The sequence below is a fragment of the Aedes albopictus genome, chromosome 2 (assembly GCF_035046485.1).
Source record: "Aedes albopictus strain Foshan chromosome 2, AalbF5, whole genome shotgun sequence".
Lineage (NCBI taxonomy): Eukaryota > Metazoa > Arthropoda > Insecta > Diptera > Culicidae > Aedes > Aedes albopictus.
Window position 1 is genome coordinate 203,437,684 of NC_085137.1, and position 27,464 is coordinate 203,465,147.

Here is a 27,464-nt window from a genome sequence, read left to right on the forward strand (position 1 = left end):
CAGGTAGTCGTCGGCATAACCATAAGTAGGAAAACCGCTATTATTGAGTTGCCTCAATAGCGTATCTGCTACGAGATTCCACAAAAGCGGTGACAAGACTCCCCCTTGGGGGCATCCACAAACACTCAATTTCCTAATCCCTGCTAGACGCAATGCCGAGAAGAGGTATCGGTTTTTGAGCATTTGATGAATCCAATTTTAAATCATTGGAGATATACCATGACTCCGTGCGGCTTCCAATATGGCATCGAAAGGCACATTGTCAAAGGCACCTTCGATATCTAAGAAAACTCCCAGACAAGATTTCTTTTGAGCGAATGCTTTCTCGATATCGTAAACAACCTTGTTTAAAAGAGTCACAGTGGACTTACCAGATTGGGAGGCATGTTGGTTCACATGAAGAGGCACGTTGGCCAGATGAACACCACGGATGTGATGATCCACAATGCGTACTAAGCATTTCAGAAGAAAAGAGGTCAAACTGACTGGTTTGAAACTCTTTGCTTCTTCATACGACGCACGACCCACTTTCGGAATAAACTTCACAGTAATATCCCACCAAGATTTGGGAATTTACCCTGTAGCAAAACTACAAACAAGCTGTATTAAATCAAAATTATGATACTGAATTGTATAAATATTTTCAAAGCTGTCATCAGTACCCTCCTACAAAAAGAACGCTGGGCGGATATGAGTTATTCAAATGCGACACATTGCATATTAGTTTCTGTATAGACACTACTGAAAACGTTGAAGAAAATAAAACATTGATTACACAGCGTAACAAAAATTAACTTTTGGTCTGTCTCAAGAGCAAACTTATGTGTCTCTGACAGATTTTGGGCCGCTGAATCCGAATCCGGGCACAGATTTGCTCCAACACGTCACAATTTTGAGCTATACCTCAATTTATAGGCCAAAATATGCGATTTTGGGCTTTTTTGACTGCAAGCCATTAAGCACGGAAATATTTTTTTTAAGCAATCAAAAGGTTAATTGGTCAATTAACATCTAAATTAACGACTCATGCAAAATATTTTGTTTTACCAAATCGAATTAGATAGTTTTAAGCGATTTATGTTGGGTACGATATTTCCCATACAAGTCACCCTCCAAAAGTTGCATGCAAGTTTTCATACTAACATAAAATGCTTAAACCTATCAAATTTGATTAAGTAAAACGAAATATTTTGCATGCGTCGTTAAATTAGATGTTAATTGTCCAATAAACCTTTTGATTGCTTAAAAAAAATATTTCCATGCTGAATGGCTTGCAGTCAAAAAAGCCCAAAATCGCATATTTTGCCCTATAAATTGAGGTATAGCTCAAAATTGTGACGTGTTGGAGCAAATCTGTGCCCGGATTCGGATTCAGCGGCTCAAAATCCTTCGGAGACACATAAGTTTGCTCTTGAGACAAAAAAATGTTGCGCTGTGTTATAGGTGGCTTGAAACCCACTTTTAGAGCAAAACTTTTGCTAGAACCGCATTCCTGTCATCCTGGAATCAAGATACGCTCGTCTTCGGTGGATCGAGAGAACCAGGTACAATGGACGTTTCTAACGAACCGGTCGTTGGTTGCGTGAACTTAATTAAAACTAAATAATTAGTTCTGCATAAAACATCATGGTGTTGTGGTGGTGGCCCTAGAATCAGGTCTACCGTTTACTGCGGCTTCTCCACCTGCTGGCAGGTTTCGACACAACAATACCTACCCGACCCAGACCCACAGCATCTGACGTTTGGCTTGACCCAGTTTGGCCCAGAGTGTCCTTTGCTGTTATTGTCGTTCGTATCGGTTGCACTGCCATACCGCACCACCACCGTTCAGAGAAGGGTAAAAACGGTCACCACACTACTGACTGGAACCATCGGTAGGAGGGGAAAATGTCACCCCGAGTGCACCTTATAATCTAATAAACGTTTGGCGTTACACAAAATGAGTTTTAATCATGCATCTTGGCACAATTTATGAACTTGACTTATAAGGTTCTTCGGTGCCGCACAGTGGGACTGAAGCAACAATGAGGACCAAAGCTGATTTTTTTAAGGAACATCAGTAAAAAAACCAAAAATACAAAAAAAAACACCATGCTGACTCTATCGCTCTCGGTCCCCAAAATGTCATTTGAGAAGCATATTAGCTGGTTGAATGTATTGTAAAGACGTACGCAGCCGATGAACGCTTTCGGGATCTTTGGCTTCCTTAGCCACGATTTGTTAATCCTTACACCCATCGCGAATACAGCACAGAGAAAACTGAACTGGCAGCCTCTCATCAACCGATATCGCTGCATCAGAGCAAGTTTTCATTCAAGTTAGAATTGGAAGTTTTGCCTGCTTTTCTCTACACAGCAGTCCCACTGTGCAGCGGTACTCTTTATCCTTTGGCCAGAAGATTTAAAATATTCATCCAACGTATTCACTTAGCTGCCTTACCTGCTGATGGGACGTGAGCATTATTGCACCAGAATGCAACGAAAACAGCCAGCGCTGCTCAGCGGCCCTGTATTCGATTATTTTTTCGGTCAACCCCGAGACAAGTTTATTGTGACAGGTCATGAATGGGCCAGGTATACATTCTATGTGTAAATTACTCCGAAGGATCACGACGAGCGCAGCTACCCTTGTCACAGTTTCGTTTATCCATCCAAACCACAGCACTATGGGGTAAGGCAAACAACGGCCAAGAAAAAGTGCATCCAAACAACATAATTATAAGGGTGTGTCCTCTTTGGTTAGTGTTGCTGCTGCACGGTAGATGCTGGTCGTGGTCGTCGCCGGTCGGTAGACACTTTTTGATGTGCTTTATGTGACTCCTGGCCGGTCGGTAAGCATATATATAGTGAGGGTTGTTTGGACCATGATGGAGACCCGAGTTTTTGCCGGTTCACTCTCCGGTCGTCCTGCCTGACCGTTTGTTGCATTCAAGTAGGACCAGGCCCAGAAAGCGAACTCTGGGTCTGGCTCTCCTCATTTAAGTGCAAATTTCATGCTGTGGTGCTTTACATAACTGGCATAACAAGTGTGAAATTTGACGAAGCTCGCCATTATTGTATGGGGACAGAATGAGATGAGATGAAAGAAACTGCCGACTGTAACACCGTGACCAACGATGCTGATGCTGTGATGGTTTGGCTGCACGGAAGGATGCGGTCACTAACAAATTGGTTTACAAGAAGGCTCTATTGTTTCCAGGATGTGTTTGGTTGGATAAGGTCAAGATCACCTGTCGAAGCTATAGAGATCCATATTTTGTGGAATATAGAGTATGGACATGAAACTCATGGTTATATAGTTCAGATTTGTGTTTGTACCGATTGCAATTATACGCCAATTGTGAGAATATGTTCAATGAAACGATCCATTTCAACACCTTCTGAACAATAGAAGTTTTGATGTAATACATGTCGTTGTACTAATTCTTCTCCTTCTTATTCTTCTTCTTTTTTTTCTTCTTTTTTTCTTATTGGCGTAATGTCCTAACTCGAACAAAACCTGCTGAGAGCTGCCTGATGCGACCGGAGATCGAACCCGTCACCTTCATCATGCACAGATAAAAATAATGAGATTTCCACGTCATGTAAACTTCATTTTTGGCATGTAAACTTAATGTTATGATGGTTTACATGATATATCATGTACAATTGCGTTATTAATCATGTAAACACTCAGAGTCATGCTGAATTAAATGACATATATTGTAAGTTTACATGATATTTTATGACATTTACATGATATGTCATGTAAACGCTCCAAACATGTACATTATATGTCACACAATTTTACATTCTTTTTTCGATCTGTGTGGTCTTGCTGAAGACCTCTGATATTTTTGCACCACCTGAAGTATCAGTCTTTATTTATCTAAAATTAAAGTAACTAAAACATACTTGCGGGGATAAAAACAATCGAGCTTGTTTTTATTGCATAATCTGAAAGCATACTTGCTATAGTTGCAGCCCATTGTAGCGCGCACCCTACATCAGTACAAGGCAAACTTCAAACGCGGTTCTCTCGAAATTGTGTTTTTAGAAAGTGCTGTTGCGGTGATGACAATATCTTGACAAGTTGACTTGTGGACCGATTTGCAACTTTTTTTTAAATTTTTTGTACCGTCGCTGGGGGTGAGAATGGGTCTAAAATGCAGACTTTCAGATTCATTGCTCAATAACTTTTGCTTCTTTACATGAGAAAGTCCTTTGATCACTGGAATGTGTTCTTTAGTAATGCATGCACAAATAATGAAAAAATATTTAGAGTTCGCCATTTTTCTTTAAAACTTATAGTGTATGAATATTGACCCACACCCCTTCGAAGGGGTGAGAATGGGTCAAAGGAACCGAAATTTGTTCCGCATTGACAACAAAGCAAGTTAATAAAATGTTGGTTAAGGTTGATACTTCTTATTGATAATATAGTATATGATGCTATGCTAACTAATGCTACACAGAAAACATATGTAATTAAAAATCAGCGAGAAATCATGCACATAAAGGGCTAGAGTAAGTGCACTTTTACATGAGATATAATGTAAAATTACATTACCATCGTGTAAATTTCCGCCAACTATCGCGTAACCATCATGGACACCAACCGGTTACGCGAGTATTAGCGGAAATTTACACGAACGTTACGTAATTTTACTTAATATCTCATGTAAATATGCACTAACTCTAGCATTCTTTTTATGTGTATGATTTTTTGCTAAATTTTACATGAATATTTTTTTCTGTGTAATATTGAGATTCTAAAACGTACAATCCATATGAAAGTGTGATGTCTCACCGAACCTTAAAAGTAACATTTTAAAAATGTATTTTTTAAAGTTTTTTCGATGATTTATCAAAAACGAACTAATTGTTCTAAAACCTTAATTTTTTCGACATGACGTACTGGAGACGAACCAGCCTCGGGCTGAAAGTCTCGATAATAAAGATAAAAAAAACATTACGTACTGGCAATTACGAAGATAACACCATAAAATCTACGATTCAATATTCGAAATAATTGATGAGATATTTCAGATAATCAATCTTGCCCTTCTGACCCATTGTCAACCCCAACGACTGTATTTCAAATGTCAAGGTGCTGATTGATTCCCACAGCAGTGAAAATGCATCGCGTTAACATAGATATTTCATTGAGTGTTGATGGGAAACTTGTATATGACTGTGTAATTTGCTTTTTACCTTTTCTTATCTTTGTCATTTGCTTCAAGATAACAAATTCATACATGGAAACTGGCCTAAAAAAGGTAGGGTTGATTTAACTATTCAGAACGCGCGCCAATGTTAAAAGTACAACACAACCAAAAAAGCTCGCTCGTTGTATATAGTGCGAACGCGGTGCAGTTTTAGGATGCGATAGGCGCGTGTCCTGAAAGGTGAAAACTTTCGTACGGTGCTATTACTTTTGTTTTCAATGTTTATGGTTTTACGGGCAGCGCGCAGGGCCTGATACTATCCAGTGCTGTTATTGTGAAATCAGAGCTGGTTAGTCAAGGTTTCCAAATTTCAGCCCCCGCGAAATGACTTCACAGTCGGGGCCCGTGGCGTAGTTGGTCACACGTTCGCTTCATATGCGGATGGTCATGGGTTTGATTCCCAGCCCCGGCACTTGCAATTTTTCGTCAGTTGCTTTTCCCCCGAGAGCAACTGACACTGACCCTCTTCTGAGCCCCATGGCTCAAACGGACCCGGATACCTGGACATCGGCGAACTGCTACTCATAATGGACCCCCAATCGGACTGGAAAGGAACAACGGTCATCCATCATCATCCTTGTGCTCATCATTCTACTAGGTATAAAGTAGAAAAAAGTGAAAGCAGCAGAAGGGCAACCAGTTCGATAAACAATAGAACCTAGGCGCTGTATAAAATGTAAGTGCAGCTGTCAATTGAAATTGCTCACGTAGTGCCCCAGTGGACAATAGAGCTGTAAATTAGGTTAAGTGATTAAGAATAAAAAAAAAATAAAATGACTTCACTATTGCGTCTAATTAAGAATTATCCATCAAACCCTTCTAGGCATTATTATTTCAGGATTTTTTTTGTTACTATCGCGGGAAGGCATTTCGTTTATGAATTTTACAAGAATTTCTAAAAATTAAAAAAAATCCAAAGGGGATCCCGCCAAAAATTCCATTGAGAATTCTTTGAGGATTTATCAAACATTTTCCGAAATGGCTACAGAGAAACAATTCTCGCATGATTTCTTAGCAGGATTTTAAGATTTCAGAAAAAAAAATCAAGGATTCAACCAAATTTCTTTGGCACATCTTCAGGAGCTTCTCAAGAAATTTCTCAAAAGATTATATTGAAATTGGTCCATGGGATTCTTCAGAAGTTTCTTCCTGAGATTCATTGAAGGATTCATTGCTACATGCTTGTATTCTTTCATGTACATATTTGAAACTTTTCTCAAGGAATTTCTCTAGAAACATTATCAAATATTTGTTGCAGGAGTTTTTTTTAGGTTAACTATGAAAATTCTTCTAGAAATTTATCAAGAAATTGGTTTTGGAAATATCTCAATGGGTTTCTTCAGGAATTCCACAAAACGTGTCTATAAATCTGGACAAACATTTGAAAAGGGCCTATCTGCTTTGCGTAAACAAACATGTTTTTGTCTCTGTAGGGCCCAACTGCATCCACCCACGCACATCAACACCCTTATCAGAAAGAGTGTTCTTCAAGCTATCTGTTAAGGGTGTTGATGTGCGTGGGTGGATGCAGATGGGCCCTACAGAGACAGAAACATGTTTGTTTACAAAAAGCAGATAGGCCCTTTTCAAATGTTCGTCCAGAAATAATGTAGTTTATGGAGAATTTTTCGAAGAATCGTACAGAAATTACTCTAGGGTTTCTCCTAGAAATGTAAATTTGTTGCCAGATTTTTTTTCGAAATTATTGGTTGAATTTCTCTAGAGGTTCTTTCAAGTATTACTTCGTTTATTCAGGGATTTTCGCTAGCATTCATTTAGTAATTCCTCTAGAAAAATCACAAGAGGTTCTTCTGGAAGTTTCTCCAAGGGTTTCTCCAATAGTATCCTCAGGTATGCTTCCAGGTTTTGCTTTGGATTCAGCCTCTTTCAGGGATTCTTTCAGATTTTTTTATAAAGATTCTCTCAACAATTCCTGCAGAAATTACACCGTGATCTTTTCCTTAGCATTTTTTCACGGATTTTTTTCAAGAAAATTTTCTATGGATACCTGCTGAGGGTTCTACAGTTCTTCCGATTTTTATTTCAAAGATCCCTTTCATTTCTTTTTTTAGTTTTCAGTTTCTCTAAATAATTCCTCCAGGGTTTTCATTGTTTCTTCAGGATTACTATCAGAAATTTCTCCAGGTAGTAGTTAAGGGATCTTCAGAAATTGTATAAGAATTTTTTTCTGAGAATTCTTTCAGAGGTATATCCAGGAGTTCTTCTAAGGGTTTCTTCAAAAAATGTTCCAGGGATACCCCAGAAATTAATTTAAGAATTTATTCAAGAATTCTACCATGTACGTGATCTTTTTTTTCTGTGAATAAAGGGAGCAATCTTGTGCATCATTACCATCTTGATATCTACATATTTGTTTTCGTCCTATCGACGCTGCAGTCGACCGTCTCTTTTTCGATAACAAACACATTCGCGACGAACGCATTGATACGATTGGAACTCCCACCACGCTTAGGTTTTGCAAATTTTAATAGCCGCTCGACGCGTGTTCCCGTTGTTCGGACGAAGGAATTAAGACACACACTACTAAATGACCGTTATCAAGGTTACCTCAAATGAAGTTCAATTTGTTTACTTGTGTGCACGATACAATTAATACAAAATGAGTTGCACGCCATCAACTTCTTCTTTATGGCTCCCATTCCCACTGGAACTTGGTGTGCCTCTCTTCAACTTAGTGTTCTTTGAGCACTTCCACAGTAATCAAATGAAGGGCTCTCTTTACCCGCGATTGCAAGAATTTGTATATTGTGAGGCAAACACAGTGATATATTATATCCAGGGAATCGGGAAAATTTTGCGAACCCTTCTTCTTCTTCTTCTTCTTCTTCTTCTTGGCGTAACGTCCTCACTGGGACAAAGCCTGCTTCTCAGCTTAGTGTTCAATGAGCACTTCCACAGTTTTTAACTGAGAGCTTCCTCTGCCAATGACTATTTTGCATGTGTATATCGTGTGGCAGGCACGAAGATACTCTATGCCCAAGGAAGTCAAGGAAATTTCCATTACGAAAAGATCCTGGACCGACCGGGAATCGAACCCGTCACCCTCAGCATGGTCATGCTGAATACCCGTGCGTTTACCGCCTCGGCTATATGGGCCCTTCCGAACCCGTCGTCTCTGGATTAGCGATCCATAGCCTTAAGCACTAGGCTAACTGGATACCCCATAATACTCCATATGAATATGAATATAAAAGACGTAGAACAAAACTTGAACCCATCAGAGCATCAAGTTTCATTGTGTGTTTCAAAAAGTAGAGACGTTCATTGCTATTGAATGTTGATGGTACTGCCTGGAACTAGGATTAGCTTGAGTTGCTTTGGCATGGTTCGACTCTCTTTTGATGGTCAGCGTACGTATGACGTGAGGGAGGGATGAACCGAATGTTGTTCGACCGACATTAACCATCCTGAAATTGCACAACTCTGAAAGGGAGTATCTTAAGGTGTTTCTTAATGTATTCTCCAAAGTATCAAATTAGGCATTCATCTAAAAATTTCTCTCAAGATATCTTAAGAAAGCGCTTCAGGAATATTTGTTCAGGAATTATTAAAAACCCAAGAATTTTGTCTAGGGGTTTTCACGTGTATCATAAGGAGTTTTAAAGAAATTTATTGAAACAATTCTCCAGGAATGTCTTGAAAGTTCCTTCAGGGATCTCTAAAGACATCCCAGGGAATATTTTTCGGTGAAACCGAATGAAGCATATTAAAAACCTTGTAGAATTTCAGCATAAATTACTGAAGGAATTTCTCAAACAATTCTTGGGGATACCCTAGGAAGAATTGTCACCGGCCTTTAGCTGGGGGGTCGCAAGGGGCAGTCTTACTTAGTTGTTATTGGTACAGAAAATGCTTTTAGTTAAGTTATATTTGTCAGAAGTTATAGTAGATTTCTAAGCTTCATACAGCGTGGTTTCCAAGTCAAAATTTATCGCAAGAATATCATCAGACTTTCTAGAGTTTACAAAATCGTCAAATTACATAGTCAATGTTTGAGTGTATGGTTTCATGAAGAAGCAATACTTATGTATCTTTCTCACAATAAAAAAAATGTTCACATGGTTACTCTTCTACAATGTTTAGACTTAAGGTTTTAATGCTGCTGCATGATTTGTTTGCATGCATTTCAATTGGCTTACGCTCATACAGGGGGTGGCCAAAATGTTTGGGATAGGCAACTTTTTTCTCTCATAAAAAAGTTCAACATGCTATAACTTACAGTGTCAAAATAATGTTTCATTCATATGTGAATAACTTTTTTATGCGTCAATCAGAAATGCTGAAATTTTGACCAATCATGAATCATATATTATAGCTCCATTAGTAAAATTTTGAGCGAGATCGAATAAGTTTTCTGAAAATTATAGAACTTTTAGTAAAACTTATAAGATTTTTGAACACATTTTTAAAACATTATATCTTAATATGTACTCGATGAAATTTTTTCATTTTTTTGTGTTACATCTTATACCCAAGGCTTTCATATGCAGCCATGTTTGGGGTTTTATATTCACTACAAAAAATATGGAAAATGTGCGTATGTAGTTGACGGTAAAACATCGTACCATATTTTGCACATATAATCTGCCAAACGTTTTCCTCCAATAAAAGTACATTTACTGAACGAAAAATCCATAGGACCTACTCTTCATATGTAGTTTAGTAGGTCCTGTATAAAAGTATATCATTAAGAGAGTTTTAACAAGCTGAAAACACTTGGCACTTTTATTGATCAAAATATGATAAATTTTCAAATGACACTCTGAATATATACAGATTTTTCATATTTTTGTAGTGAATATAAAACCTTAAACAAAGCTGCATATGAAAGCCTTAGGTATAAGCTGTATTACGAAAAAAATTGAAAAAAAAATTATCATGTACATATTGAGATTTAATGTTTTAAAAATGTATTCAAAAATTTTATAAGTTTTACTAAAAGTTTAATAACGTTCAGAAAACATATTCGATCTCGCTCAAAACCTTACCAATTGAGCTTTAATATATGGGTTATAATTAGTCAAAATTTCAGCGTTTTTGATTGACGTATAAAAAAGTTATAATCATTTAAATGAAAAATTATTTTGACCAAAATATTGCTGTACGGACAATTGTTTGATACACAGTATCATTGAGTGCATCAAAAAATCTTAACTTAATTCTCCGTAAGAAAATATTTAATTTTATAACTTCGTATTAAGTATCAATATATTGTTGATAAACGTTAAACAATTCATTCAATTCGGTTTATTGGTTTCCGAGATATGACAGTTCAAAAATTAGTTGTCTAAATAATAGTGTTTTACCCGAACGGTTCTTACTTCGCGAAAAATAATTCAATCGAGTCGAAATTTGTACCAATGATGCACATATAATAGGTTTTTTTTTAACTTTATTTAGTAGGCCTATACGCCCAAAAGCTTAACGAGGCCGAAATACTATTTACATTTTTCATATACACTTCAACCTCGTTTTACGTCCACCGTTGGCTGAGCAACAAAAAAATCTTCCGCTTAGACAATGAGCAAACTAGACATTTTTATATTTTTGTAAACTTCTTTTGATTAAGGAGAAGCTTTAAAAAATATAAAAATGTCAAGTATGCTTTTTGTTTTGGCGGTACAATTTTTTAAAGTTAGGCCAATGGTGGACGTAAAACAAGGACAAGGTGTAGTAGGTTGACAAACAGTAAAAAATTGAGATTTTTTGAAGCACTCTATGAAAAGTTACAGCATGTTGATTTTTTTTTGTGGGAAAAAAAAAGTTGCCTATCCCAAACATTACCAGAATAAAAGTTGATAAGGTTAGTTTGCTTTGATATTTAAATCGTGAGGACCTTCAAGATCCTTCAAGATACTTAATTATTTCTTATAATTTTGTTTCCAATTTGGCGAGATTTGGCGTGAAAGTTAGAAAAAAAAAATTAGTTGTTGCGTGTTTATGATCGAAAAATCTTAAAAGTTTTAACGAAAATATTACAGTAGTTTACAGCATTTTTGAACTCGGTGAGCTGATGATCATTTTTGGTGCCCAGCCAGCAATTTGGTTGCTATATCGAAATTGCAACTGAAATAGTCACACATATATAGCACCAAAGAAATCGTATTCATTGCACGAAACAGGCATATACATACTAAAGTGGAGGCCATATCGAAACATATATACGATTACTGCGATTCCATCCAGCATAATTTACGATTTCTCGAAAAAAATCTACGATTTCGCCGATTTTATCCGTCTAAATATACGATTATGCATGATCTTATTACAATTGAGAGGACCAATATACGACTCAAGATTTTCAAATAAAAAAAACCAATTGGTGTTCAGTGGGAATCGAACTTAGATCCTTTGATTGAGTACTGCGCGTTATCTCTATTAGCTATATTGCCAAGTTGAAAATAGAGAGTTCAAAGTGAATGGCAAAGTGAAAATTTTGCCTGTCCCGATCATTTTGTCTATCCCCTGTACATATTATTATACAATTCTGATTCAATATATGAAAATATACGATTTTGGCCACACAATGATTAACGATTTGTGGATGGCTGGGTGGTATGCCCTGAGTTCGAAAACGCGAAGGAAAAAAATTACAGTAGAGCGGAATTTTTTTCGACTTTCCATACAAGGTTGATGATTTGAAATCGACTTTTGTTCTATTTTTAAGCAAAGTCGCTCACTTCAAACATCTCATTCTCCGTAATCAATGCTCCGATTGAGCTGAAATTTTAACAGTAACTCGCCTACATATGATATGTCAAATAAACGTCGAGAAAAAAATTTTAAATTGTTTTTTTTTCTTACTGAAAAAAATACATTTCTTCAATTTTTTTTGGGAATTTTGCTAAAATTTAAGGAGATTGTCCCTAAAACACGCCAATATCTTGAATTTCATCAATCTGACGCAAAACCTGTATTCAGATGATCGAATTCAGCTTTTAATTTATGGAAAAAGATATAAAATTCGTTGAACAAAACGCAATATATTTGAATTTTAGTAAATTACATATTTTGAAAAGTTGTAAAACTCGATATTGAGCTAAAACTCAAAAACTGTTCTACTTAAAATTTTTTGAAGGTCGGTTTCGAAATCAGCGCTTAATTGTGCTTCAAAAATTTTGGTCGTAGACAGAAGTTCACGACTTTCGTTTTATTTTGTAAACTAGTGTTATCAGTTAAATACAAATATTCTATCTTACAGTTATCCAAATCATATTAAATAATGGGTTTTCTGTGTTTGCATTTTCCCCTGGTGTAACTGGGGTCTGGTAACTGTAAGTTATCTAATTTTACAAAAAAATCAAACTTTCCCTTATTTTCACGTACCTTAACAATATAACCCCTTGATACTAGATGAGTTATGAAAGTGCTACATTTCAACCTTAGTTCAGCATTGGCTGAGCAAAAAATATTCCACAGTAAAGCTGGAAAATTCAATTTTTAATGTATATTTTTTCTGTTTCTTCCGCTGACTAAAAATGTGTGTTTAAATATGACCAATGTTCATTGAACATGAAAATGTTTGTTTTCCCATTGTTATTCCAGTAAACTTTCTTATATTTCAAAATTATTTATTGTTGAAAATTATGCAGTAAAGCTTTTTTTCACGTTGAAGTATATACTTAAAAGCGTGGTTTAAAAATCGTTTTTGCTCCACACCGCTATTCTAAGCCTTCCCCCAAAAATTGAGGTAATTTGGTTAAAAATTGAGAGTGCACAAGCCCTTCAAAGTTTGTATGGGAATTACTAAGGGAAAACGACGTTTTCCATTTAATTGACCGTAGGATTTCCCCAAGTGTCCTAGAGTATTAGTTGGTCCTTGGTTCACCTAAGCTACATTCAAATCGGACGCCTCAGTAATTAGTTATCGATTTTTATCCAGAATGAAAATCTTTGATCATGATGGTTACACTATTGCATAGGCATCAATGCAATTTGCCTTGAAACATAGAAGCCATAATTTCTGTATGCTATCTTTGGCGCCATGTGCGGCAAACTTGCCTGCTGGGAAGCTGAACGATCACTGTGAAAGTTTCACCAGTTGGCAGGGATGCCATATATGCAGATTTGTTTGTACTCTACAGATTTTTGAGCACCCATACACATTTTGTTTTATATGAAATACAGATTTCTGAGCTAGAGGAGCCATTTTATTTTTGTATGGGATACAAATTTTTCTCCTAAAATTTGTATGGGATACAGATTTTCGAAAAGAGTGATACAGATTTTTCAAAAAATCATCTGGCATCCCCCAGTTGGATAAAAATCGCTAACTTTGCACATTTGCCTCGGATCGTCTCGACGTCTTCGGTGCAATTATTCCTCCATATACAAGGAATAAGTGCACCGAAGACCTCAATTTGATCCGACGTGGCCCGACGCTGCAAACACACTTTGATGGTGTGTGCACACTATTTTGTCAGTCCAATTTGGGGTGCAGTCAGCAATAAATTCAAAATGAACATTATTTATTATTATTTCAACATACAAGAGATATACCAGGTAGTCGGCATGTGGGGAGTTATCCTGCGCCCGAATTCATGATAGTGGTGAATAGGATGCATGTTGCTATAATTGCAGGATGTTCTCAAATTCTTCAATTATTCCACTCTGCGTAAAACTTACATGCATACGCTTATGGCGACGTGGGCTTCATGTGTCCATGAAGTATTCATATTAGTACTAGAAATTAAACATTAGTCTGTTCATGTTACAATTCATGATACTCAAATAAATTGATTACGTTCTCGTTTTTGAAAAACCACCAAATCAGTGGTATACATGAAGGTTCATGTATCATGAAAATAGAGATTTCGAAAAGCTCAATTCTCAATTCACAGTTCTCAATGGTCGAATCCTTGTTCTTGTGTCCTGGTTGTGCAGCCAAAAATGCTTCCATTTGCAGTGTTCATAGCATTTACAGCCTTGCTATGAAAGCTTTCAGATTCCCGCGGTCTTGCGCAGTAGGTTCCCCGTTTGAGCTTTCTGCATGGTATGACTATTACACCGCCATACGAACGCTTTCTTCGCATTTGTCGCTTCAAGCTTCTACTTTGTTGCGAACTTAGTGTTGCATGGATGGCCTTCGGTATGATACGTATTCTTGTCACATTTAGTATCTTTAGTAGAAGACAGATGTTGCGTCACATGCTATCATTGAGTGGTATTTTTGATGCAAAAGATCAAACCATCTTACAGTGTGAAAGCAATCCCTTCTTTTTTATATCGTTATTCTAGATGGATGCAATAATTATTGGAAAATTATTGAAAAAAAATTACTAACAAATTGAAGTGCATCATTACTCCAATGTTTTGAAATATTATGAAAATTTTCTCTTTTTCTAAACCTTTTGAGTTCTTCTTGCAGTTCAAATAATTTCATGAAACTTTGCGGCAAAATTTCCGTTTGTCTTCTACTTATTCTTGTTTTCGTCCTTTTTTTTCTCCTTATTCTTCTTCTTCTTCTTGGTGTAAATACGACATGCCCAAAAAGTCGAGGAAATATTCATTGCGAAAAGTTCTTGGCCTGACCTTAGCATGGTCTTGGTTAATACTCGTGGGTTTAACACTGGCCGTTACTTCACATAATGTAGCCAATTGATTTTTGGAGATGTTCAGATATTTTCATGTTTTTACCTTTTTCATTACTACATATAATCTTTCCTATTCCTCCTTGTTAAACATATGTTTATTATTGGATTGCATTTTTTTTTAAATACTGAATTTATTTTAGAATGTTATGCATCTTCCATTTTTATATAATGTGAAGTTTGACTAACTATTATCTAATTTTTCACTCATTGAGTTTTGAATTCGACCTTTCAGAATAAAAATTTGAATGAATTCAATAAATTTCATATAAATATTTCAGTGTTGAGTTTTCGACTTTTTACGCGCCAAGGGCTGAAAGTCTCTTAAATAAAGACAAATCAATCAAAATCGACTCAAGTGTAGAATTAGCTTTAGTTAAAATACACAGAAATAAAAAAAAAAATCAAAATAAACTTTTTTCGTTTTGCTTGTGTAAAACTTTAATTCGGTTGCGTTTTCTTCCCCAGTTTTTGTTTTTCTCTGTTTCTGTCTATTTTGTGTTGTTTCTGGCCATCTGCCAGAAGAATAATCCACTGCAATCTGGTATCCAATGTCTACAAAGACTACGAACACGCCAGCAAGATATGCCTCCCGGATGAACTTCAGAGAACCCTTACCCCCTTTCCAAGTCCATCCTTAAAAACTATCGTGTCATACTAATCTCGAGCTGCCACGAGATAGTATAGCTCCGACCCATACTAACTATGATATATTGTACATAACATACGAAAATTGAATTTCGGCTCCGCAAAGCGATAAACGCAATTGTGTCCCAAATAAATAAACTGATGAAAAAAACAGACCATCAAGAAGAATTTATACCTTCCGCACTATTCCCACACAATCGCTTAAAGAAACATCTTTTTGGAAAGTTATAGTAATATCTATATTTTCTTTGTTTCAGGTTGAACTGCGAACATTGCTACGCGAAGACAACATATCAGGTAAGTGTTAACCGATTATTCATATCACATTGCAATCGGTTCAAATAATGAAATAAAACATAAAAAGGGCTGCATTTTGAGCACAAATATTTTGAATTGAAATAGATATAGCTTTAGAATGACGACCAAAATATTCCGATTATTATTTTTATGCACCATTCTCTGTGGTTGTTAAATACGATGTTTCGTATACAGAAAATCTCAAGGACGAAGACGTTCGTTTTCAATTTACCATGAGCAGCTTTTGCTGCAGTGAAATTCAATTTTGAACTGTCACAGAGCTTTTGTTGAGTGTGATTTTAAGGTTAGTTCAATAAGGGGATCTGGCGAAGTGAAAATTGAACAGTGGTGAATAAGAACGCTTCGGTTAGCTGCTGCTTTTGTGCGATTGCCTTCGGCATACGCAAAACACGAAAAATGTGAAGTTGTATCAACTTACAAAACACGAAATTTTGCGTAATCATTCGATTTCCTGTGCTATTGAGGCTGGTTATTTATTGTCAACATCTTTTTGTCCCCATTCAATGAGTCATTGGCAAAGGTAAGTTGGAATATATTTAATTATTGATTATTTCCAATCTGATATGATTAGCGCATATGACGAAGTAAATGTTTATCCTTGAAGTAGGAGTCCTCCTTAAATCCAAAACAGGAGTTTAGGTCTGTCCTTACAACTTCCCTAATAATAATTGGACCTCATATAACTGTTTCAGAAATATAATACAAATAGAAAAGTAGTAATCAAAGTGCTTTATGAGCACTAGTGCAAGTATTGGACAAGGACACAGTGAAGCCACACTTCGATTCTGCCCCCATATTAACAAGGAACAGCACAAAAGCCAGTTTTCCGGTGACTGCATTCCGTAACCATGTGTTCCCTAATCCTACGAATGCCAATATAAAACGAATGCCTCGGCAAGTAACGTTGCTGCAGTAGGAAAATCTCACCGACAACGTTTCGCGCCGCGTTAATCCGATGTAATTCCGACCAACGTCGTCGCATCCTTTTAACTGGGGTCTCTGAATTTCGCCCCCGCCACCACGCACCGTCATATCCCACTGAAATTCCTTCGACTGCTTCCTGTCTTTCCATTACACCGGATGGCACTGATATGGCGAATTTGCATATTTTATTCCGAAGCATCCGTTTTAATCCAATAGGTCGTAAACTCGTCGACGGCGGCAACGATGCCGAGGACCAAACGATGCCAATGACGGTAATCCAATCTTGGTGTATCTGTCGGCGCCCCCTCATCCAAACAAGATGTGTCACTTTTCTGCGGTTGCTCGAGTTGCTTCTCCGACAGCTTGCATCCACCACCGCGCCAATTGAGACTTTCTCCGCGAAAGAAACCTTCCTCGCCGTCCGTGTGGACTGTGGAACGATCCTTGATGGGTAATACTCACGCCAAGCAACAATGGCATGCAGTGAAAGTGGTTTCGTTTATCGTAAAATCTGTGGAGGACTGATGTGCGGGGCAAGGGGTCTGTATAAGATGTGTACATGTATTGTACAGTTATGGGTTAATTCAGAATTAAGGATTTGAATAAAGGATATGTGAAAACTGAATATCTCAACAGCAGATAGTTTCAAGCAACTTCCTTGGGGCTAGGACTGAGTTCCTTTAGTTTTGAAAACTTGACCAGGTCATAATGGAAGAAAAATGCTTTCCGAAATTCTAGAAAAAATCCAAATAAGTTCAGAATTTATAGTAAGTGGAATGCCATGCCAGAGCTCCCATTAAAATGCAATTTAATGTGAGTTGACCCTTTCCGATCCGATTTCTGCCACTTCCGACCACCAGTCAAATGCCAATTGAAGCAATTAATCTGTGACAAAAACATAAATTGGAGCCCTATCCCAGCCGCAGTAGCTATCATCAAGTGGCATATGAGTGTCTCCATTTTTGCGCCAAAGTCACTTTCTGCAAGTGCCTCAAGCCATCCGGCTTTAATCCAACAAGGAACACCAGTTTGCTCTCTGCTGGAACGGATTAGATCGGCTGAGCAAAGTCAAATCCCCTGTACCGAGCAATCCACGCTTTGCATACTGATAGCACTGAGTAGAACCCATCACTAACCGACTAACATATACCTAGGCAGACAAAAACTGGGCGAAGGCGTCGAAGGTTTGACAGTTTTGTTTGAATTATGGGTAACAGCCTTTCCGTTTTTGCTTCTCCAAGCAGTATAAAATCAGAATGCCGTCGTCGTTGTTGTTGCAGCAAGCTACCGAAACAAATAACGATGATCCGTCTTACGTGGTGGCTTTTGTCACCCAACCAAGCGACGATATGACATACAGGAGAGGGAACGAAAGACGCCGATTCAAGGATGGTTGAATCTGTTCTAGCATGTAAGCTTTCGCTATTTCATGCACGTGGGTGGCTGGTACTTGCGGCTTGGATTTAGGAAAAAGATAAAGGGAAACCACTTTGCAACAGATACTAAATAATTAAGTATCTAAGAAACCAACAAGAAATAAAGCTGTGAAACATTTGGCATGCAAAAGAATTGAGATGTAAAGGGATGGAAGTGACCATTTTGTCGATTTTGAGCTCAGCATATACAAATTTTAATAAGATTTCAAGCTCTTAGGAACATTTTTATGTTTAGTTTAACGCATATTAGAAAAATTACAGTAAATCGGAGGAAATTGGGTCGATTTTGAAACTCCAAACAGTTTGTGTCGGATGAAAAATTGATGAAAAACTTTTAACCTCATTTATTCGAAAGTGGGGTTTTGTCACTTGCTTCTTTTTGTATCTAGAGAAGTCCCAAAAAAATGACCACGTGGTTTATGGACAGCCCCTTGCATTGCAGATTACATCGAAATAAGCCATAAGATCATAGGGCCAAATATGTTGTTAGTTCAAAACGGTCGCCAGGCAAAATATATCGATTTGTCGGAAAAAGGTCGTGTGGTCGCAAATTAATGTTACATCAAAGTGCCCATTTGGCCGAATAGGACTTTAAGCGGAGTAGATAATTGGGCCGAATAAGTCTTAAGGCCGAACATGTCATTAAGCCGAGAAAACCATTGTACCGAATTGTCCATTGGGCCGAACAGGTCATAAGGCCGAATAGGGTCATTAGGCCAAATATGTCATTAGAAATCGACTCGATTGTGTGTGATTGAGGACGCACTTTCGCTGAGTTTATATCTCTATGAAAACGGCACCTTTTCATCACATTCAATTTCTAGAACCTCTGCGGTAACAAAACAAGAACTGTACTACAGAAATGAATGCTGCATTGCCTCTCAATGACAATGGAGTAGTACGACACGAACTAAATACTAAGGATACGCGTACCTCGTGTTCGTGGCGATGGCACAAACTTCCCAAATGGAGGAGAACGTGCTTCTGGAGCCGACCTACTGATACCTGATACCTGAAGGATACGCGTATTGCCACAGAAGATCTAAATACAGTGGCTCATCCGAACAGAAAAAATGCCAATGGGCCGAATAAGGCATAAGACCGAACATGGCATTAGGCTGAATAGGCCATTAGACCAATTATGTTAATTTACTATCACACACATTCCTAAAGTAAAGGTTTGCAGTCTACAATAAAATTCCATTGTTTATTTTTTCTCATACTCCATATTTGTGGCCACATCGCACTACAGGAACCACATTAGAGCGTCAAGCAAACGTTACGATATACGACAGCTCAAGACCTTGAGCTTGGGGGAGGGTGGAGTCCAGCCTAGCGTTACAACCCATCCATACACATGTTTTTGGCTTTTCATACAAAAGGCGTTACATGGGAAAGAGAGGGAATCTGAAATGGTTAATTTTTGCATTACGTAATTAGTGTACTATGCTGAGTTGCGAAGTTCGAAATTTCTCCACTGGGCGGCACTAGTGAGCATTTAAATTTTTAAAATCTCATTTCTCAGAATCGCGATAACTTAGAAAGATTATGTCTTCGTCAAGGTTGATCAGTATGACATAGATTTTTATAAAATGGTACACTTATTTCGCAATTCTGCCGCTAGGCGGCGCTAGTGAACTTGCAAATTTTAGAAATCTAATAGTTCAGAATCCTGATAACTTAGAAAGATGGTGTCTTCGGCAATGTTGATCAGTATGACATAGATTTACATAATATACTTGTTTCGCAATTCTACCACCAGGTAGCGCAAGTGAACTTGCAAATTTTAGATATATCATAGCTCAGAATCCTGATAACTTAGAAAGCCGGCTAAGTTAAGCAGTATGACAGATACTTACATGAAATGGGATAACTGTTTCGCAATTTTGCCGCTAGGTGGAAGTAGTGAACATGTAAATTTTAGATATTTCATAGCTCAGATTCCTGATAATTTAGAAAGATGTTGTTCTAGGCAAAGTTGTTCAGTCGAAGGTCAAAAGGTCGACGATCATAAGGTCGACGGTCAAAAGGTTGAACGGTTAAAAGGTCGAAACAAAAAAAAATAAGTAGGGCATAAGTTCGAAATGACAAGTGGTCAAAAAGTCAAATTGTCCAATTAAAAAAAAATCGACCGAAAATAATCTTAAATCCATTTTATCGTTTTATTTCTTACTTTACGTTATCATTGCAATTTGGGCTGTATCTTCAACTTAGTGCTCTTTTAGCACTTTCACAGTTATTAAATGAAAGCTTTCTTTGCCTGCCATTGCTGCGTTAACTATATTGTATAACAAGCACAATGATACACTATACCCAGGAATTTGACAAAATTTCCAGGAACGAAAATCGATCCTTTATATTTGGGCTTTGTATAATAGTTTACCTGGTACTAGTTTCCTGTAGAATGTATCATCTTTTTGAACAACGGCAGTTCATTGGCGTAACATATTTGCGGCTTTGTCGTGATTACCATTACTGTTTCCTATATAATTTTGCCTTCTATGTTGAAAGGCTGTTCTTTCTAGTAAAGCTTTTTGACAATTTTTGGCGTATCTACTAATAATGTTTGTTTGTTTGTTTATTTTCGACACTTTACACCAGATGGGGCATTCATGTCGTCCTACTAATAATGTAGTTGGGTTCTACGACACTACCCGGAAAACCATTACCCGGAATGAATTATTTACCGGAAAACCATTCACCGGAAAGACCATTTACCAGAATGAATCATTTACCGGAATGTTTTTTTTTGTCTGTATTAACGAGATTTTTAACCCTAGGCTAGTTCATCTCGGGACCCACGTTTTACTTCCCTTCCGAAGGAAGAGCCCACTTTTTGTGAGTATGTCGGGAGTGGGATTCGATCCCAGGTCCTCGGCGTGATAGTCAAGTGTTCTAACCACCACACCAGGTCCGCTCCTCTTTACCAGAATGTACCATTTACTGGAAAACCATTACCCGGAATGAATCATTTACCGGAAAGAACCATTTACCTGAAAAGATTTTTTCCCGAAATTTGTTTCCAGATGGCGATATCCAGACATTTGATCCCGGTAATTAAGCTAAACACTAGTTTCGCCAAACTATGATTAGCAGTAAATTGGTTAACCGTCGGAGCTGTCATGTAGAGTACATATATGTGATTCCTCAATGAGTTAATAAACAATGTGCTGAATGTGATTGCTAATATTTCCAGCAGATATTTGCCCTTCTTTTTACATGGGCTGTTCTTTCTACGTTTACTGTTATTGACAACTATATCCTGGAAAGTAATTTTTCGGAAAAACACATTTATCAGAAAGCCATTTTTCTAAACTGCCCCATTTCCCGGAAAGGCATAGGAAAACCTAGGACTTCAGAGAATGTTTTGGTGTGTTTAAACATGATCTTATATTTTGTTTCTTATTTCGTTTGATTTAATCAGTTGATGACCAAGTTCAAGATAATCATGTCTTAAAAGTATATTCTAAATATTTTTTTTTCAAGACATAACTAGATTCTCGGTTCAGCTCACTAAGCAAAGTAGATCAAGCATCGTTGGGCTGAATGAACATTTTTAGACAGGAAACCAAACTGTAGCTTTCCATATGACATTTTCTTCCTTTTCGTCGAAGATTGTGCTTCTAGGTTCATTTATAAAGTTTATTGGAAGTCGAACTGTTTACTGTATAGGAGTTTCGCCCTTCTTCAATTTATAGGCTGTTCTTTCTAACGATGTATTGCTGTGTGCATTCAAAATGCAAATATCAAATGCGGGACCACCAAATGCGGTAAGATTTTCTAACAAGTAACCCGATGTCAGTGGGAGCTATTTAATCCTAGGTTGGCGGTGATATTGGCTATGGTTGCTACGTTGCCTTTGGTAACATGTATTACCGCGTTTGAAGCGCATTTGGGGACCGTTTGCATCTTGAACGCACACAGCAATAACGTTACAGAATTGGTTGGCGATCAATCTATTAATTCCATCTTATATTTTTCCTTTAAAAAATGGGCTGTTCTTTTGGCTTACACTCTTAGAGCTGTTTGGTTACCATGTTGTTTATTGGCAATTTCTGCTTTTTATGTAGGAGTTTTGCCCTCAATTGGGTGCCGGGCCATTCAGCCGAAGGTCATTAGGCCGAATGGTCAGACTAAACCTGCTTCTCAGCTTGTTCTATCAGCTTTTCCACAGTTATTGACTGAGATCTTCCGTTGCCAATATTCATGTTGCATGTGTATATCGTGTTGCAAGCACGAAGATAAACTATAACGGTGTCAGGCCATTCGGCCGAAGGTCATTGAGCCGAATGGGCATTAGGCCGAATGGTCATTAGGCCGGATGGTCATTAGGCCGAATGGTCATCAGGCCGAATGATCATTAGGCCGAATGGTCATTCTTCTTGCCGTTACGTCCCCACTGAGACAAAGCCTGCTTCTCAGCTTAGTGTTCTATGAACACTTCCACAGTTATTAACTGAGAGCTTCCTCTGCAAATGACCATTTTGCATGTACAGTATGCGGCAGGAAAAAATGCGAAAGTGTTTTTCAACTTCAAACCTCATTTTCGTCCATTTGACATTAACCAATCTATGTTTCAACGTTCCATGATCTATAACAGGCTAGTTTTCTGAAAAGTTAAGTAAAAAATCTCCCATTTTGGTCACCAACCTTTACATGGCGGCGCCTGAAGATGAAGACAACCAGAATTTTCAAACCGCAGAAAATCGCATAGGTCGCTGAATGTCGCATCTGATAAAACAAAATTTTTGATTTTCTCTACAATATCATCAAATATATGTACTTATTTCATCTGGTATGTGAAACTACATGGCTCTGGATCAGTGTGGTCTGGTTGTTCATCGAATTTGAGCTAATTTTGTTACTGTTATAGTCATTTTGTTTAATGACCATTGGGCGCGCAGTTTATTGATATCCGATTATTAGGCCTACATTATCACATGTTAAACATCAAATATGTTCATTTTTATTTTTCAGTGCTAGAATATAGACATTGACTGATACACTGTCATGAAAAAATAGTCATATATATCCCATATCTAGCGTGTAATAGTGCCTTGAACTTTTCGCATTTTTTCCTGCCGCACCCTGTATGTATCGTGTGACAGGCACGAAGATACTTTATTGATGCTGAATCTACTGATATTTTACCCATGAATGTTTCCTTCTTTTAAGTATAGGCTGTTCTTTCTAGTATGATTGCTAAAATAGTTTTTGGCGCATTCAATTCAATATTCAATTCATAAATTTAATAAAAAAAATTGCCAGTTTCGTAACTGCTGAATTGCAATTCATCCTGAGGACCATTCGGCCTAATGGCCTTTAGCCTAATGACCCTGCATCCTGAAAATGAGTTGTTTTTTCTGTGGTGGATACGGCCCTGGTAGCAGCACATAAAGTGCTGATAAATAAACCACTCCAGTTAATGTAAAAACACAAGCTCAGCATAACTGCAACCATACCACCCGGGCAATGACCGCCCAAGCGACGAATGCGATTATGCTGAGATTGCACAAAGGGTCACGTGGTCACCACCGAGGGAGACCCTAAGTTAAGGCTGAATTATGAATAAAGAAATAATCGTAGTCGAACCGCGAACTGAACGCGTCGTTATTACTGATCACGTCCCTGACTAATTAGGGGAACTTAGCATTTCAACTAAGCCTGGTTACAGAATTGTTTAAATAACAAACTGTAAATTTCACTCATAGATATTTGCCCTTTTTCTAGCAACAGGATGTTCTTTCTATGTCTGTTTTCGGTCAGTTTACTTTGATTCAGCATGATGACTGTTTAGCTCAATAAAAATTGGGTTCTTTTATTTTATGCAGATTATTGCATAATCTGAATAAACCATTACCAATCGTAGTCAATCAATGTCATATAATCAGCCAGGAAATAAAAAAAATGCCTCATGCAATAATCCTCGATTGGACTAAAAATTAAACCTCCTGTTTGGATTGGCATTCAGAAGTAGTAACTATGTACATGACTTAACATAGACCATATGATATACAGTATGGTAGAAGCAAAGCTCTCATAAACATTTTTTTCTGGGCATGCACACTTCAGTACCGTCCACCCCCGTTGGTTTGATCGCATCTAATCTGAACGATTTTTTATTTGACCCTCGCTAATCTGCACATCGTTCAAACTAAAAATTGTTCCAACATCATTTTGCTCAGGGAACGGGGTGGAACGAAACACAGAATCAAAACAAAACAACAAACAGGATTTCCATTAGTGTGTGTTTTTGATGCCCACACAGTTACTAAATTAAAAATGTACACCGTTGGTTTGCATGAGGTGTCATTCAAACCAACAGGGATAGACGGCTCAAGTAACACATTTGACACAGAAGAGTTGTTGCAGCGTAGAGTTTTGTTGCGCAGAAGTCATTGTGACTTACTTATAACTTATAAATACTTACTTACTAGAAGTAAGTCAAAATCACTGCTGTGCAACAAAACCCTGCGCCACCGTGACTCTTCTGTGACAAATGTGTTACTAGAGGGTAAAGATATTTCCGGTAAATAGTACATTCCGGTAAATGGTACATTCCGGTAAATGGTTTTCCGGTAAATGGCATTCTGGGTAATGGTTTTCCGGGTAATAATTTTACGGGTAATGGTATAGAATCGCTGTCATGTAGGGCAAATTTACATGCTCACTAGCGCCGCCCAGTGGAGAAATTTTGAACTTCGCAACTCATTATCTGTAAGATATTGGCGTACCCAAAAGCTTTTCCGAAGATCTTAAATTATCCTTCCAAATTATCAGGTTCTTGAGCTGTCGCATATCGTAATTTAGCATCAAACTGAACCAAAACGGTAGATCTTTTCAAGCCCTAAAAAAGTATTGTGCTGTCTCTTAACACATCTAAGATAAATTGGCCACACCCCCAAAAAGCCGATATCCCATAAGCACTTAGCATGGCACTTTGTTTCCTATAATGCTCACCCCTGTCTAAAAGAAGCCCGTTTAGTAGAAATCCGTTAAAAAGGAATTTGCTTAGTAAGATAATCGACTCTAATACAGGTTCAGTACCCGCATCGACGCTTTCAAGAATGACACATTTCCTGGAATGATCAATCTTCTGGAACGTGATTTAGATATCTGAACAAAGAGGAATATGTTTCCATCCTTCCGGAAGGGGGCCGTTCATAAACCACGTAGACTTTTTGAGGGGAGGGGAGGGGTCTGGCAAAAGTCTACGCTCCATACAAATTTCAAAATTTTTGTATGGACGAAAGTCTACGAGGGGGGAGGGGGGTCTGAGATGGTCAAAATTTGGTCTACGTGGTTTATGAACAGCCCCAAGGCATTGCTCCATGAGAATCTTCTGAGATTTGTCCAGGTATTCCTTCACAGATTCTTATAGAAGGTTCTTCTGGGATACTTTTAGGAAATCGGAAAGAATTTGTCTATGCAATCAGTTGGAACTTCCCCAAAACTTAGGATTCCTCAATAAGTTTCTTTTTGAATTCCTCTAGGTACCACTGGATTATCTTACGGAATTCGATGAGGGGCTGTCCAATGACCACGTTGTTATTTTTCTCTGAATTTTTAACCACCCCCCCCTCCCAGCTGAATAGGATTATCTGGTGAGGCCGTTCTCTGTTGTTCCCTTTTCTTTGGATTCTGCTTCCATTATTGTACTTTTTTGTTTTTTTTTTTGCATAGGTGATTATTTCCAACTAGTAATTTTGAGCGTATTCCTACTTTTGAAGTATTTATCCTTAGAATTTGTATAGTTCCTCACCATGAGTGTCGACATGGTTTTTTATATCATTTTGTAAATACATATGTACTATTGTTCAGGATTGCATCTTACAAATTGTCTCTCCAGTTTGATTTCTCAAATTTCATTTTTTGTGCAGTCTGGGAGATGATAGCCAACATACTTTTCTGTGTATCTGTTTGTGTATGTTTCCAGATTGGGTTTGGGTGGGGACGGGGCATGGTCGGTTTATCTCCATCGCCTCTATCTTCTTCAGATTGGAGTAGCGGCATGCAGGTTCGATTGTACTTTTTTTTTACACTTGAACGCAGGATTGCATCGCAACCTAGCATTTTGTGGCCAAGAAGTGCAACCATGCTTGCATCTTGTTGTTTAGGAATGGGGAGGGCGGTCGATGGATATATCATGTTACTTTCGCCCTTGTTCAGGCTCAATATGGATTTGTTGTATGTTTTTGGTTTTGATGAGTAAATATTGAGCGATCACCTGACGCGGGTGATCGATTGTTCGCTTCCCGCGTGAAGCGAACAATAGTGAACCAGTTTTTATGGTTTGTCGCGTCGTGTATAGTAAACGTTGAGCGATCACGTGACGTGGATGATCGGTTGTTTACTTTCCGCGTGAAGTGAACAAAAGCGCGTCAGCTTGCATGTCCTGTCTGTCGTTTATAGTTAAATATTGAGAGACCATCTGATACGAGTCGTTTGTAGTAACTATTAAGTGATCACCTGACGTGGGTGATCGATTGTTTGCTTTCCGCGTAAAGTAAGCAATAGCGCGGCAACCAGCATGATTCAACGTCAAAAGGTCATATTACTTATCAAAGTGAATCCAGACCCATCGATACCTTCCCTACTAACAAACACTCCTTCCTGCAGCCTTTGATGGAATCGCAGCGGTAAACGTGGTCCTTCACTTAACAAAGGTTGGTACTAATATTCCTTCCCTCTTCCAAACTGACTGCAAGGACCGCAAGCGCCGATATTGCACCGTAAAAAAGAGTCTCTGAAGCGTGCATAGTGAGAATTTTGACCACACCCAGTCGATTATTCAGTTGATTCATTTTGCAACTCTCATTGGCTCGGTTCAATCACGGAGTAGCAACCATAGATATGTGCAGTAGTCTAAGCTAAGCTAAGCTAAGCGAAGCTAAAGCATCTTATCGAAATTCAACCAAGACTTGTTTTGAGATTCACCAAGACTTTCTTTTCGCAATCCCTACAGGAGTTCCTCCAATTTTCCAGAATTTCTTACTGGCATTCCTTCAAGATTTGTTTCAGAAATACATCCAGCAATTCTTTCTGGTAGTCCTACAGGAGTTTCTTCTGGGCTTTCCCCCAAATTTCTTCCTCGAATTTCTTGAAACGTTGTTCTAGGAGTTCATAAGGAGTTCCTTCTGAAATTCTTGAGTTTCTTCTGATATTTTTTTTCAGGATATCCATCCGGCACTTGTCCAAAAATTTCTCCACAAATTCCTTCTCTAGGAGTTCTTTTCGGTATTTTTTCACAGCAACATACCAGTACCAGTGCAGTAAGTCTGAGCATCTAAACTGTTACCTAACACAGACTCGATATGCGAC

General features: G+C 37.9%; 1 protein-coding gene and 1 long non-coding RNA gene across 3 annotated transcripts in view; one reads left to right on the forward strand and one right to left on the reverse strand.

Moving 5' to 3' along the window:
• LOC109425214 (tyrosine-protein phosphatase Lar) overlaps positions 1 to 27,464 on the forward strand; it is an 830,826-nt gene that overhangs the window by 44,188 nt on the left and 759,174 nt on the right. Inside the window, exon 2 of the mRNA XM_062851024.1 lies at positions 15,723 to 15,762. The gene's annotated coding sequence lies outside the window, so the exon portion shown is untranslated. The remainder of the gene's footprint in view (positions 1 to 15,722; positions 15,763 to 27,464) is intronic.
• LOC134287883 (uncharacterized) overlaps positions 1 to 27,464 on the reverse strand; it is a 140,411-nt gene that overhangs the window by 28,247 nt on the left and 84,700 nt on the right. The window lies entirely within an intron of this gene.